At 41.0% G+C, this 13,582-nt stretch overlaps 1 protein-coding gene across 1 annotated transcript in view; it reads right to left on the bottom strand.

The window, feature by feature from the left end:
* SLC2A13 (solute carrier family 2 member 13) overlaps nucleotides 1-13,582 on the bottom strand; it is a 2,060,320-nt gene that overhangs the window by 1,655,501 nt on the left and 391,237 nt on the right. The gene's annotated exons all lie outside the window — the stretch shown is intronic.

Here is a 13,582-nt window from a genome sequence, read left to right as displayed (position 1 = left end):
CAAGACAAACGGGCTGTCCTAAATAGCCTAAATTAAATAACAAACATACTAACAGTGGATGTAACAAGAAAAAGCCAAATTGAGACCCAAAATCAAGAACAAAACACTAACAATGAAAATGAGCACCAAAATGATTCTGACAAAGATTTGAACAAGGGAGTCCAGCCAAACCCAGCTACCGGAGAGAAAGACAAAGGCCTCAGGAAAGAGTAAACACTGGTGAGAATAATTACCGGGACAGAGAATAGCGCAATCGCTCCCCCAGAAGATGGTGGGGCCTCAAAAGAGCATATACTAATACACCCATCAATCAAATGATGAACAAAGATCAACCATTTCAACCAACACACACTTCGGTGCTTGCAGAACCTATGAATATACAAGAGAAAGGGAGTCTAGAGGAAAAGGTTGGATTAAAACCCAGGCAAGCTACTTATACCATCTTCAAGACAGAAAAGCTTGCTGTGGAACAAAATGGAAAATACATGGGAGCAAGAAGAAAATCTTCTGTAATACAAACAAAAAACCCCCTAAAAACGTACCGCCGTGTAAAGCCACGTCAAACTGCGGAACGAGAAAATGTGTTCGTAACTTAAAACCGATCGGAGATCGGCTTTATTTGAATAGTCAATCCTCGTACACCAGCCAAATACAAAGCATCGAGGAACAAAATAGGCCAACAAGTGATGAAATCAAATCTGCAAAACAAGTACAGCAAAATAAGCATGAGATTTCCGTGTTAAGCGGGAAAGAAGATGACTCCCTACTGTACCTGTCTACATATGAAGACGAGAGTCTTTTTGAAGTCGAAGACGAGTTTCCACAAAATACGTCAGCAAGAGAGGAGCAGAGAGAGTTCTCCGTTGAACCAAAGAGCCAGGTACACTTAACAATCCAAACGTGAACTCTTGGAATGTAAGCAAATAAAGGAGAGAAAATCTCAACAAGTTCTCTTGGTGATGATAAAAAATTCTGGAACAGAATACTTACATAAAGTCTCTCAAACAACAGAACGTCACATCAAATCCAGACCTAAAAGCTTACATGAAAAGAGGAGTCCTCATAGAACCACCAAATGGGAAAAGGAAAAAAATGTTGCAGAAGTTTACAAGTTAAAGATAGAACATATCTTAAAAGCCAAAGATGGTCTATTTCTAAATCGCTCAAATTTGATGAGATTACTACACTCAATACCACAATTACGTGTAATAGACCCAAAGGACATCAAAATAGTGGCCTTCCAGAATGAGAGAGAAACCGACATTATATGTGTCCATTTTTCCTTGAAGGTGGTCATAAACCTGATTCTATCAGTTGAGGAAGAACTGAGAATCTTAGGTTTTGATGTTACAACCGTTGAGAACTAAAAGAACTCTCCTGCCCACAGAGCACCAGAAAAAATAACAAATATGGAGTTGAAAAAAATGGAAAAATCGGATGACCATGAAGAAGACGACCTCAGACCGGTTAGGTTGACTCCGACAGTTCTGCAAGGACCAAGCGCACATTACATATACTTGTCAAAGGAAACCCTAACACTGCGGTGTCAGCAAGAGAACTGTCAGCAAATGAGGTAAACTCCGAAATTTATGAAAATTCCTCTTGGGAATGGTTAGCTTCATCCTTGGAAAGTTCAAGAAAAGAATAGAGCGAAACAAAGTGGACCCAAGAGGAATTTAGGATAGCATCATGGAAGACCAGAGTTTATAAACATCTGCTTATCAACATTAACACAGAGCTAATGAAAGCAGAAGTCATATGTTTGCAGGAATGCTGGCTGCTAAATACACCAATAATAGATGGTCATTCTTGTTCCCTGAACAAAGCCTATAAAGGAAAAGCCGGCCGACCTTCAGCGGGTCTCTTGACGATTGTAAACTTGATACCATGCCTATCTCACAGATGTCAATGGGGGTAAAGTTGGAGCAAGTATTATCCTAAGCAAATAAATATCAATAAGACAAAGACAGCAACAGAACTGGACATGTCCCTGTGTATGAGCTGTCAAAATGGGTAAAGTTGGAACAAGTATTACCTTAAGCAAGCAAATAGAAACACAGCAAAGTGATACAACTGTGGTATGCTTAGAGGACGGTGAAATTGAGATATAGTCCTGGTGAAAGATGTATACCAATACCAGGCAGTTGATATTTGGGGGAAGATACCTGGCAGAGAAGTATACCAGGGGATCCACCAATAGCATAGAAAGGTTTAAGACATTTTGGCAAGATACCTGTCCGGGAAGTAAACCAGGGAATCTGAGAAGTCCATAAAGGAAGCCCTGGCGACCAAATAAACCAGGTATTTGGAAATTGAATACATCATTTAAAATTGTAGGAAGATACCTGGCAGGAAAGTATACCAGGGTATCTAAAGAACCCATAAGAGTATACCTGGCAGGGGTGAATACCAGGAGATCCACCAAAGCTGTTAAAAGGAAGCCCTGGAAGACAAATAGACCAGGTATTTTGAAACTAAATAAGAACCTAAACATTGTGGGAAGATACCTGGCAGGGGAGTACACAAGTGTGTCTGAAAATCTGACCAAATTATTCCTGGCAGGGCAGTATCCTTGGAGGTCCACTCGAGTTGTAAAAAGGAAATTCACCCTTGTTTTTAAATACCTGGCAAAGTAGGGAATCTAGGAAGCACACGAATTAGGTATTGATGGGTAGAGGCACCAAGCATTGGAAGTTGTGAAGTTGAATAAAGACTTTAAATCTGAAGAACTCACAAGGTAATGCCTGATCAAGGAGCATATTATGTATTCCAGAGAGTACAGAAGAAGTTAAATAAACCGTTGTGTGGAATTTCTCATCTGAATAAAAAAACTCTTCTAACTCCAGCATAAAGAAAACTAAGGAGGAGCTAAATGTTATAAGACCCTTTTGTGATTCCAGTACAAAGAAACCAAGAAATATTTGAATGGTATGGAACGTATTGTTAGCACAAGAACTTTCTGAACCTAATTCAAAGAACCAAGGAGATTGTTCTTTGGAACAGACACTGAACATTAAGACACTGTTATTTGAAAGACACACTTTGGCCATTCTGCCTATAAGTCCAGGGGAATTGAACCACCCTCTGGTTCCAAGGGTTTCTCCTTGGAAAATACTTACTGTTGGATTTACTCATTTACTTTTCATTATGAACAATTTTGGGCCACATTAGAATGTTTTGGACACAAGGACATTTTATGCACACAGGACATTTTATAAGTTTAATGACTTAACAGAGACTGATCTTTAGTTTTAGTTTCCTAGGCAGGGATGGTATCATTAGGATAGGGATGGGGAGGTGTTCATCCAACCCACTTCTGTTTAATAAACATGTCTGAAACTGAGAAAAGCATACCTTTGTGTCTGTCTCTCATTTCTGACCCCTCACATTACCCAAGTGGTTTCATAGTACATACCCCAAGCTTAGGTGTTTATCCAGCACTTATCCAGTAATTCAGGCCCTAGACCAAGGGAGCAACAGCTGATGTGAGACTTAGAAAGAGGGCAAACAAAATTCTTGTAATCAGTCCAAATCACAGTGATTGGAGTCATGGTAACCAAACATAAATCTCTCTCCTTAAAACAGTGTGATGGTACAAGGAGAACAAAAACAGGTGAGAAGAAAGTTCACAGGGGTCAAACCTACTCTAGTGGTAGGATCATGGCTCTGAGTCTAAATGTCTTGACCAGTCTTGGCCTGTAGTCAGGGTAAACCCTCCTTTTACCCTCTCCAAAAGTATTAGACACAATCTCTAAAATCTTTGGGCGTCTTGGATCCTGGAATCCCACCCTTCTTGTATTTTCCAGTAAAGTCCATCCTCCATAACAAGATGACAGTGGCCTCTGGTGTTCCATGATAACATCCTGCAGGGATAATTAGGTACACCTACTGGGGTTGGGTTGCCAGAGAGTAAAGTGGACAACCAGGACAAATCCTCCACCAAGCCAGTCCGCCCTACTCCGGAATTATTACAATAGGTAACAGCCCTATCTCCCTTACTTTCATTGGCTATCTGCATGGGCTGACAGCGTGTTAAATCAATATGTGTCATAGGACTCTTTTCACCAGGCCCTGAATATTGTTTTTTAAGAACTGTGAGTGCTCTTTAGGGCTTTCAACTGGGTAGGTACCCTCACTAACCCAATGTTTATGAGAAGAGGAAGGGACTGGGTAAACAAGCCCCCATTTCCGAGGAGGCAAAGTATTGCTGCAGGAATACCCAAGACCAAATAAATCCTCTTCAGCAGCAGCAACAAAACCAACCAGGGAGTCCCTGTGAAAGTTCACATAAGTTGTAGCCAGACCCGGACAGTCTGGAATCTCCACAAGCTTCACATCTGCAGAATGTATGATCCTAAATTGAGACACATAATTACAAAGTTCCAAGAATAAGGAGTGATTCAATGCGAGTACATCAGAATTGTGAAACAAACTTTGAATCCTGTTCGTCCCAACATGATTCACACCCTCATAACCATATTGGGGATTATTCAGGTCATTCAATCATAGAAGTATTACATTGCCCAACCCCAAGATGACTGAGGTTGGGGTGATGGTTATGTGCAACCACCGGCTCAACCGAGGGCATGATGATTATAGGTGTGTAGCAGCAACATTTTACAACTTCAGTGCCCAAGAAACATTTGCTCTATTTAGGCTTTCAGTTACAGTTCCAATTGTCCTATCACGTTTCAATGGGGGCAGTACAACCACAACCTATTTAAATACACTGACTAGGTCTTGCCTCGAAGTCTTGTTCACATCAAGACGTGTCCTTCAATGCCATTACATAGATCTAATAAAACATAGTGTGTCCTTTCATTCTCGCTCTCCAAACCTTTGTGATGTAACCACGATCTCTGCTTGCAGGCTGCCTGCATGAGGGCCAACATGTGTGGTTTAAGTTAGTCTTGTTCCTAGCAAACAGGTAGTTATGAGTAGCCAAGGGCCCTCGGGGGTTTCCACCCTCATACTCTGTGTCTCTCTCCCCCACTTCCCAGATTTACCAATGGGAATGTATCCAATTCAGCAGTTTGGTGAGCTCTCTGATTATGTAATCAAGTCCAAAATCAGAAATAATGACCTGAAACAAGACTTGAAAGATCTAGGTAACCTGCTGAAGAGGATGGTTCTCCTGCTTTATATCATCAGTACAAATGTTTGATGACAAAATGTGCGTACAGGCCAAATATACTTCTGAAAAAGATGTGAGATCTGGTCTTTCCAGACTTTACTTGACACCACTGGCCAGATCATAAGAAAATACTTCAGAATGTATTAATCCCTAGTATTAGATCTTAACCATTCAAAATAATGACAAAAACTCTGATGCATCCCTCCACAAAAGACTGGGTGGTGCCCACATTTCCCAGTCACCACTTTAACAGTATGAGGTTAGAGGCTACACAAGACATTTTTCATACTTGTTATGATTGAATAAAATCATTTAATATTCCAGAGATTGGAGATCTCCTGTCAAATAGTGGCTCATCTTTGAAGACCCTGTTCGAGAACAGTTACTCCTCCCAGTAGTGAACACAGGCACATTAAAGCAAAGAGAATTATGAGCCCAGGTCATTCGAGCATTTTAAGGATCCTACTGAAGGACAGTCTAATACAGTTATATGATTGCCAACATGACAAGCACTCAAACCACCACTAAAAGAGATGCGGATGAAGCCTTACAAGACTTTTAATGTGAAACAAAGGAGACACCAAAGGAAAGGCAGTGGGCAAATAGCAAAGAGAATTTCAATGTGACTCTATGACTAAGGAACTGCTGGATTCCCTGAAGGTTATCAATGCTGTCCAGCCAGTAAACCTAATCAAGCATCACTTCTTCGTCATAAATGAACTTTTATGTATGTCAGATAACATCTCGAAACATACTTAAAGATGGGAAGGAGGGGTGTGAGGCAATCAATGCATTTCACAGCCATGTATGTATTTCTTATTAAATGGGATCCCACTGATCCATGGTGATTACATACAGTAATCGCGCCTAGAAACACTTGTGTACAGGCGCATTATAAATTCCATATCAGATCATGTAATAACATGTATCACCACCTAATAGAAGCAAGAGGCAGGCACCTTACTTTTGGTGTGACCATACATCAGATGATCTACACAGTGGAGCTTTGTACTTCTTATCCCTTGAAACTTTGTGATGGTAAAGTACAGAATAAGTAGAAATTCCCACTCAGTTGAAGATCACATCAGGCTCATACGACTCTGGTAACATACAGATTTAATATGAGTGATAATATAAACGTGAAAAACCCACAACCAGAGACTGCACGTTCTTTGCATCGGTTTCACTCTCATGACCAAAGAAGTTACATGCTTTGGCTTTGTGCACCTGCTTGATCATGCCAGAGTGTACATAAAAACAGTCTTACCAGCTCATCACCACACACACACACACTTGCAGATTGTCCACCGTGATCTTAAAGAAATAATATGAATTCTAAAAATGTAGAAGGAAATGGCTGATTTTGGTGAAATCCCTTACTGGCAGTATGAGTACTTTCAGCGGTGTGTGTGAAACATTGAGGCTTATTTATGAAGATATTTTATTGCAACATTAACGTCATGAAAGAAACAGAGTACACTAGAATCTGAGATAAACATCCAAATTAATGCATACACTCTGAGAAATTAAACTAAATGTGCAAAAAATAAAATAATAAACATTAGAGCAAAAATGCAGTGCTATCCCTACCAGGGACAAAGTAACAACAATGGGAAAGTTATGAAAAAATGGCAAACCATTAGCATTCCATCTACGGTAAGAAAGTCATAATTGACGAAAGCAATGTATGCCATCAAATATGCATGCATGACTGTGTCATTTGACATCAGGAAGATAAACAGGGCTGTTAGTGAAATCTAAAAGAATGTGTAAGCTGCTCCCAAATTAGAGATTAAGCTTGTTAAGATAGGCCCAAATATACCAATAAGAAGAAAAAAAAACTGAATGACAGAATAAGTCCAAGTGCACGAGAAACCCCAGCTTTACTCCAATACAGACAAATAGTTATCTAAAGTGAAACCTATTACTATTGGTTCTTCTACAACTAAAAGCTCCTCTTAGGTTCAACCTTCTACAAAGTATGTATTTCAATCTAACATGCTATTAGTTGCCATTTTACTACACTATTCGATAGGAAGAACAGGGTTTGATTGGCCAGTTATGTGCTCATTTGCCTCAGCACATTCATGCAGTGCCAGAATTCCTTGTTGTGAAAGGAGAGATGGCAAACCACTTTGATCCAGTTTAAAGAAGTAACCCCCATCTCATTCCCAGGCCTGAGGCCTTATCTGCAACTCTTGTTTGTGGCCTTGGCGTGCCGTATCTGTGTCTGGATGCAATAGGAAAATGGCAGGTGTACTACTGAATCGGGCATGGAACGAATGATAATTGTTTCAGTCATGTGGTAGAGGACCACTGTTCGGAGCTCAATTTCATCTATTTGTTGGATTATCTGCTCTCCTAACATTTGTGTGCTTTCCTTCGGCAGCCACTCGGGCCACTGTATATTCATTCATTATGGGATCACTTGGCACCGTAGTTACTTGCACCTTGCATTCAAGGATATGTGTGTGTCTCACTGCTACCAACTGACACTAATTAACATTACAAATTGCATGCTGTGTGCTCTGGGAAACGTTATCTTGTGTGGTTTCAGCTTCTAAGCAGAACTCCCCTCAGCACACTAAACTTGGCGTTTGGGGCTCCCCTAAGCATTGTTAGTCCTAGAAACTGTGTGTTAAGCAATTGTATGTCAAGCTGCTGTATTTCATAATTGAGGCCTTGATTGGTTTGGTATGAGTAATGGGGGTACTCCTGTTCATTCTCCACCATGTTGTGTTCTTTGTCTCTCTGTGTTAGTGTTCTTTGGGTCTACATGTGCATGTCACCATTTAATTATTCCCTGCCTGTATTCTGCACTTAATGGTAACCACATGGTTCTTAGTGTTTTGCTAACATCTTACTGAGCCTTTCCAAGCTTATACTTTTGTTCATAATTGGGAACAGGTGAATTGGCAACAGGTGGGGGGTACATCTGCATTACCACAAGCTGGATGTCCTTCTTGCATCCATACCACTCCCATGATGGAAGGACATTGGCAAGGTGGACTGTAACTACTCCATCACAAGGGAGGACCAAAATCCCTTTGCTTGGATGGATTAGCATCAACCTTCACTTTCTAGAATGCATGCATCCATGATCTGATCCCATTATTACCAGTCGCATAGAGCAAGGCTATAAACACTAGAATGTTCCCCCACTCAATTTAACAATCCCAGATTGTGTTTATTCTGAAGCAGAATAAAGACCACACCGACTGTTCCAACTTTAAACTGATTACACTGATAAATGTTGACACCAAAATGCTCACTACAATTTGGAATTAAAGGCTAAATAGAGTAATCAGAGAGCTCATCAGTAAGCATAGGACTAGATTAATCAAGCCCCGGAAAGGTGCTAACAATATAGGATGAATATTTGGCCTTTAACACATTGTTAAAAAAGGAATAAGCCCCTTATCCCGTTCTGAAACGTAACTAATGAGGACCGGAGTTATCTACTCAAAGTGATGTTTTTGAAGAATTTAGGGTAGCTCTTCTGTGAAGGCATGATATCTTCATGCTCACATCAGAAGTCAAGGTGAACACTGACAGACTTCTATCCATGAAAATCAACACCTGCAAGGGCATGCAATAAGGATGCCCACTATAGCAGATACAGTTCTCCCTTGAACGACTACATCATCTACAAACAATTTAATAAGGAGAGTTATCATTGGGTGGATAGAATGATACCCTGGTTCCACCTGTTTACCTGGAACATTTGTCTGGCACTCCTCAAACGGGTCACATTTTCTGGGGCTTTGCTGAATTCAAAATAAACATAACACAATTTAGTATGATTCTAATTTACTTTCAAGTCATTAAGGAGGAATAAAACCACTTGCCTTCAGTGGGGCATCAAAATAAGTCACCTATCTCAGAATACAGATCTGCAACTGTTCTGACTTTCTGAATAGCACCATGTGAAAGAAGACTACACGAATGGAAAATTAATTTGCCAGAAGGGATCTGAGAAAAACTAAGCCTGGGCAAAAAACAATGCACATCAAACTTTCAATGTGATCTTTGTGTCCTGAGAAGCACTGCAAACTATGACAAATGTGGAAATCTAATTAGAAAATGTGTTTGACCTCCAAAAATGAATGCCAACGATGGCAAAGTTGGAAATATTGCTGAAGAGGGGCGGTTTCAGATTTCATCAGATAAAACAGTTGCCACCAAACGTTTACACTAAATGAAAGTTGTAATTGACAAGACCTTCCTTTTGAAACTCCATGTTGGTAGGACACAGAACCCCATGCTCTGGTTGCATTATACTTTAGTTTAATAATTCTCTTATCAATACACATACAGTCATTTCCACTTAGTTCTGCCAACGACTCAAACAAAACCTTAGCATCATATACCTGACCAAGACATATTTTACAATACAAGAGGCCCCTAAGAAATATTTGCTGATCAACGACATCTGAATTCAATCCATTTCATTTTAACCTGCATCTATTAGATGTCATAAATAGCGCAGGTAAAACAACAAAAGTCTGCCTTGTCACCAGAGGGCAAGGTTAATATGTGAGGGATAAGGACTTATTCAATGACATCTGGCAGCAACTTCTTCAATTTGATATGCGACGGACACTAAGTGGAACATGTGCGAGCCACTACATGCTGTAAATACTTGAATTTATTTTTACTGATTAGCTTTAATGTTTGAGCTTTGTTGTTTGACTAACATCAGTACTATCCCTGTACTACATGATTTACTTAACAGCATATGTTCAGAGCCTTTACTAATACTTGTTAACATAGTTTATATAAATGATTCCTCAATAGGCAGTTTACTCATATTTTTATTGCGATTTGTTTGTTTTGAAAGAACGTTTCCTTCGATAAGCAGGTGACAAATATCAATAAACACATGCTTGTGTTATACACAGTACTAAACACTGAGTGGTGTGAACAAGAATACAAAGTTCACATGAACTTCTGTAATTTCCATTTGAAAGTATTTTTATTCAGTTTCAAAAGAAAAGTTTCTAAACTTTGTCAAGCTATTCTTATGGCTCTTAATCTCAGAGAATGCATTTTCTGAGTTTTCCGCCTCCTATAATATTGATAGAATGTTTTGATGCCAGGACTACATTTACTACAATGCAGAATCAAAACTCCTCTTTCTCAAGTATTTCTTACACACTTGAGTGTATGGACTACAATTCCCTCCCTGAATTTAGTGCATCATCTCTCCTTCCCTCACAGTCTTTTTTAAACGCTTCAGTTGTTGGACTAAAATTCCCAGAATTCAGTGTCTGCACTGTCGTGCTCTCAAAGTCATTATTTGATGCTTTGGAACTACAATTACCATAATCCACCAGCTGAGCATTCTTTCTCTCTGTGTGTTTATTGGACACTTTGGTTATTGGACTGCTCCTTTGGGCAATTTAGTACTTTGATTATGTTTCCCAACATTCATTATCAGGCCCAGCTAGTATGTTCTTATCTCCATGGTCTCTCTTCGACAGCTTTCTCCTCTTCTCATTCTCCGTCAGGTTCTTCCATGGATTTTCAAGATAGGTTGCTTCTCTGGTTTCCCAACGCAGACTGTTCCTTTCTCTAGATATCAGTCACATCCTTCCAGCTCTCACAAGAGCTCACATGGACGTCTGGTAAAGTCTCCAGTGTCCCTCACTCCTTTGTTTAGCTTTCTCTTGGATGTCATGCCACCTTCTTGCCATAACCTCCACGCACCAGAACACCAACAATATGGGTGCTCTGGTTCAGTCTGAAACCAAGGTCCAGCACAAGCAAAGTCACAGCTAGCTAGTGGCCTTTTTCCTCCAGGAATCAGCAGATAACAACGTTTTGTTGCCTCTTCCAATTTGCCACTGCTTCTCCTCTTCCTTTAGTGTGTCTTTCCCATAGTCTGTGTCTCCTCCTCACTCTCCAGCATTCTAAGCCTCTAACCTTCAGTCACATGGTTTGGATAGGGAAGGTGAGAAAAGCTCAGGCCTCCATCTTGGATTTCATTGTCATTTCTCTCTGGGGCCGTTTGGTCAGAGTTGAGCTCCCTATTACTCTATCAAGGGTAACTGACTGTGGTTCGGTTTCTGCCAGGGCTTCCATGCAACAAATACATTAACACATTGGGCAATCATACTGGCTATCAAGGTATATGTTTATGACTCAACGGTACCAAAGGAAATCTGAAACAATTACTTTTACAGTCAGTTTGTCTCTCTAAACCCCATTTTCTGGCTGCTGAACCTCGGTCTCAAACCAGGATTGCATAAAATATCTTGCACATTAAATTTCTCATTACAGTTTAATATCCATGTGAAGAGCCAAACACCTGTAACCATCCAGCACCTGGCCGTCAAACCCTAAAAGAAAACTCACAGCACAGCAAAATGTGCAATAAGTTCACAGTTATTGCCTGCAAGTAAAAAAACGTTGCAATATTTACCATTGAAGCCTGTGGTTTCTATGGTAATAGAGCTATGGTTTGCTGCACACCACTGTTCTAGACACGACCTAGAATAGAAACTCTGAGTGTGCAGGACGTCAAGGCATAGTCTCTGAAGAGCATGTCAGAATACAAGTGTTATAAGAGCTCCATGCCTAATGCCACTGCTTGCCATCAAGAATACAATTAATATGGCCTGCTGGGTAAGGTTGCGTCTCATACATATGCTTGCGCTCCCTCAAATGAATTATGTATTCTTGATGTTTTCTAAATACTTCCTCTTGTAATTTTACAGTGAACTAACTAATTAGCTATTACAGTTTCTGGGAAGAGCAGTCCGAGGTTGCAGGGTTATCAATGAGAAAGCAGAAGCATTAACATGCAAGGAAAAAGCTGCACTCTGCTTGGTTTATTTAGTGACATTAGGATAGAGGTGGGGAGTAATTGTGTCCAACAGTGGGGTTTCAGGCTTTGTGTGAGCTATAATAATGACCTCTGTATCCAGTCGTCCTTGTCTCAGTCCGATACAAATGAGTGATGCCAGCCGCAAGTCCAACCTGTGCTATGTAAGGGTGTTAAAGAAGAAAGCTGACACAAAGGTGGCATGTTGGATGCTATAAACCTTTATTTATAGTGAAAAGAAACCCTAACTATACCCATCTTCTAAGAGGGGTTTCCCTGCCTCAAACTAACACTAAAGGATCTGTCAGAATGTCTGTCTAAATCAAACTCCACTGTCCTGTGTCACAACCTCCATATGCCCTTACTCTACAACTAAAGAATAATATAACCAACAGAACGCTCCTTCTCCAAGAGAAGGACTCCTTTTCCCTGGTATTCGGGTGGTGTTGACAAAATGTCCTCTTGCAAACGGATGCCAGGGAGAATAACTCCCCTCCACTGGCTTGTAGTTCCAACAAACCTTGTACAACTCCGCTTTGTAGACCAGGAGAAGGACTACCTTCTCCTGGTATTGGTCTGCCACTACAATATAGTTCACAACAAAGCCAGGAGGAATGACTACTTGCCCCTGATGATTCTTGAGTATATTCGAAGAGCTTTAGTTTCTCCACCAGGAGAATGATAACCTTCTCCTGGTATTTGTGAGTTCTTTTCCATATCTTTAAAATCTTGATATTTATTTTGCCACTCCATCACGCTATTAGCAAAGTCACATATCCATCTGCAATGAGGAACACTTCCTAGGATGTCTGTTTCACTGGCGTTGGGGTCCCAGACTCTTCTCTGGTGGTCAGTGGAATTATCTCTGTCACTAATGGGAGGATACTTTCCTTTAATGCTTATTTCACTTATGTTGGGGTCTATGGCCATCTCCCAGCTTAATCATCACACTGAATCTGTTGGTTGTCTCCATGACCATCAGTCTGCCTTCAGAGCAGCCAGAAGCATGGAAACTGCTCTCCTGAACATCTGTGTAGACCTGCTCTCTAACCTTGATTCTAATCTCCCCTCTGTCCTCATCTTACTCGATCTCTCTTCTGCCTTTGACACGGTCAAACATGCCATCCTGCTCAATCCTCTCTGTGATGACCAAGGTATCACTGATCAGGCCCTGGCCTAGCTGACCTCGTTCCTCTCTGATCGACCCTCCCAGGTCCAACTTGGGTCCTTCCTTTCCTCCATCTTATTCTCTTTATGTGTGTTCCCCAGGAGTTTAACCTCTCCCTGGCCATTCAACCAATACCTGGCACCTCCCACCCACCGCACTCTGCTCTAACTTTCAGTGCTATGCGGATGACACGCAGCTTGTTTTCAGGCTCCTCTCTGCAACCTCTTCTCCTTCTCTCAACTCTGGCTGTCTGCTTTCCAGGAGTGGTGTGCCGCCAACGTTCTCTGCCTTAATGCCAGTAAGACTGAGCTTCTCATCGGCACACCTGCACCCTCCTTTCCTGTCACTCTCTGGCCGGCTCCCTTGGCCCTTTTCCTGCTCCCACCTGTGAGGCTACGAACCTCAGGGTCATCTTCGACTCCACACTCTCCTTTTCCCCTCACATCTCTGACGT

The sequence above is a fragment of the Ambystoma mexicanum genome, chromosome 12, assembly GCF_040938575.1.
Source record: "Ambystoma mexicanum isolate Mex_15411 chromosome 12, UKY_AmexF1_1, whole genome shotgun sequence".
Lineage (NCBI taxonomy): Eukaryota > Metazoa > Chordata > Amphibia > Caudata > Ambystomatidae > Ambystoma > Ambystoma mexicanum.
This window is presented reverse-complemented; position numbering and strand designations above follow the sequence as displayed.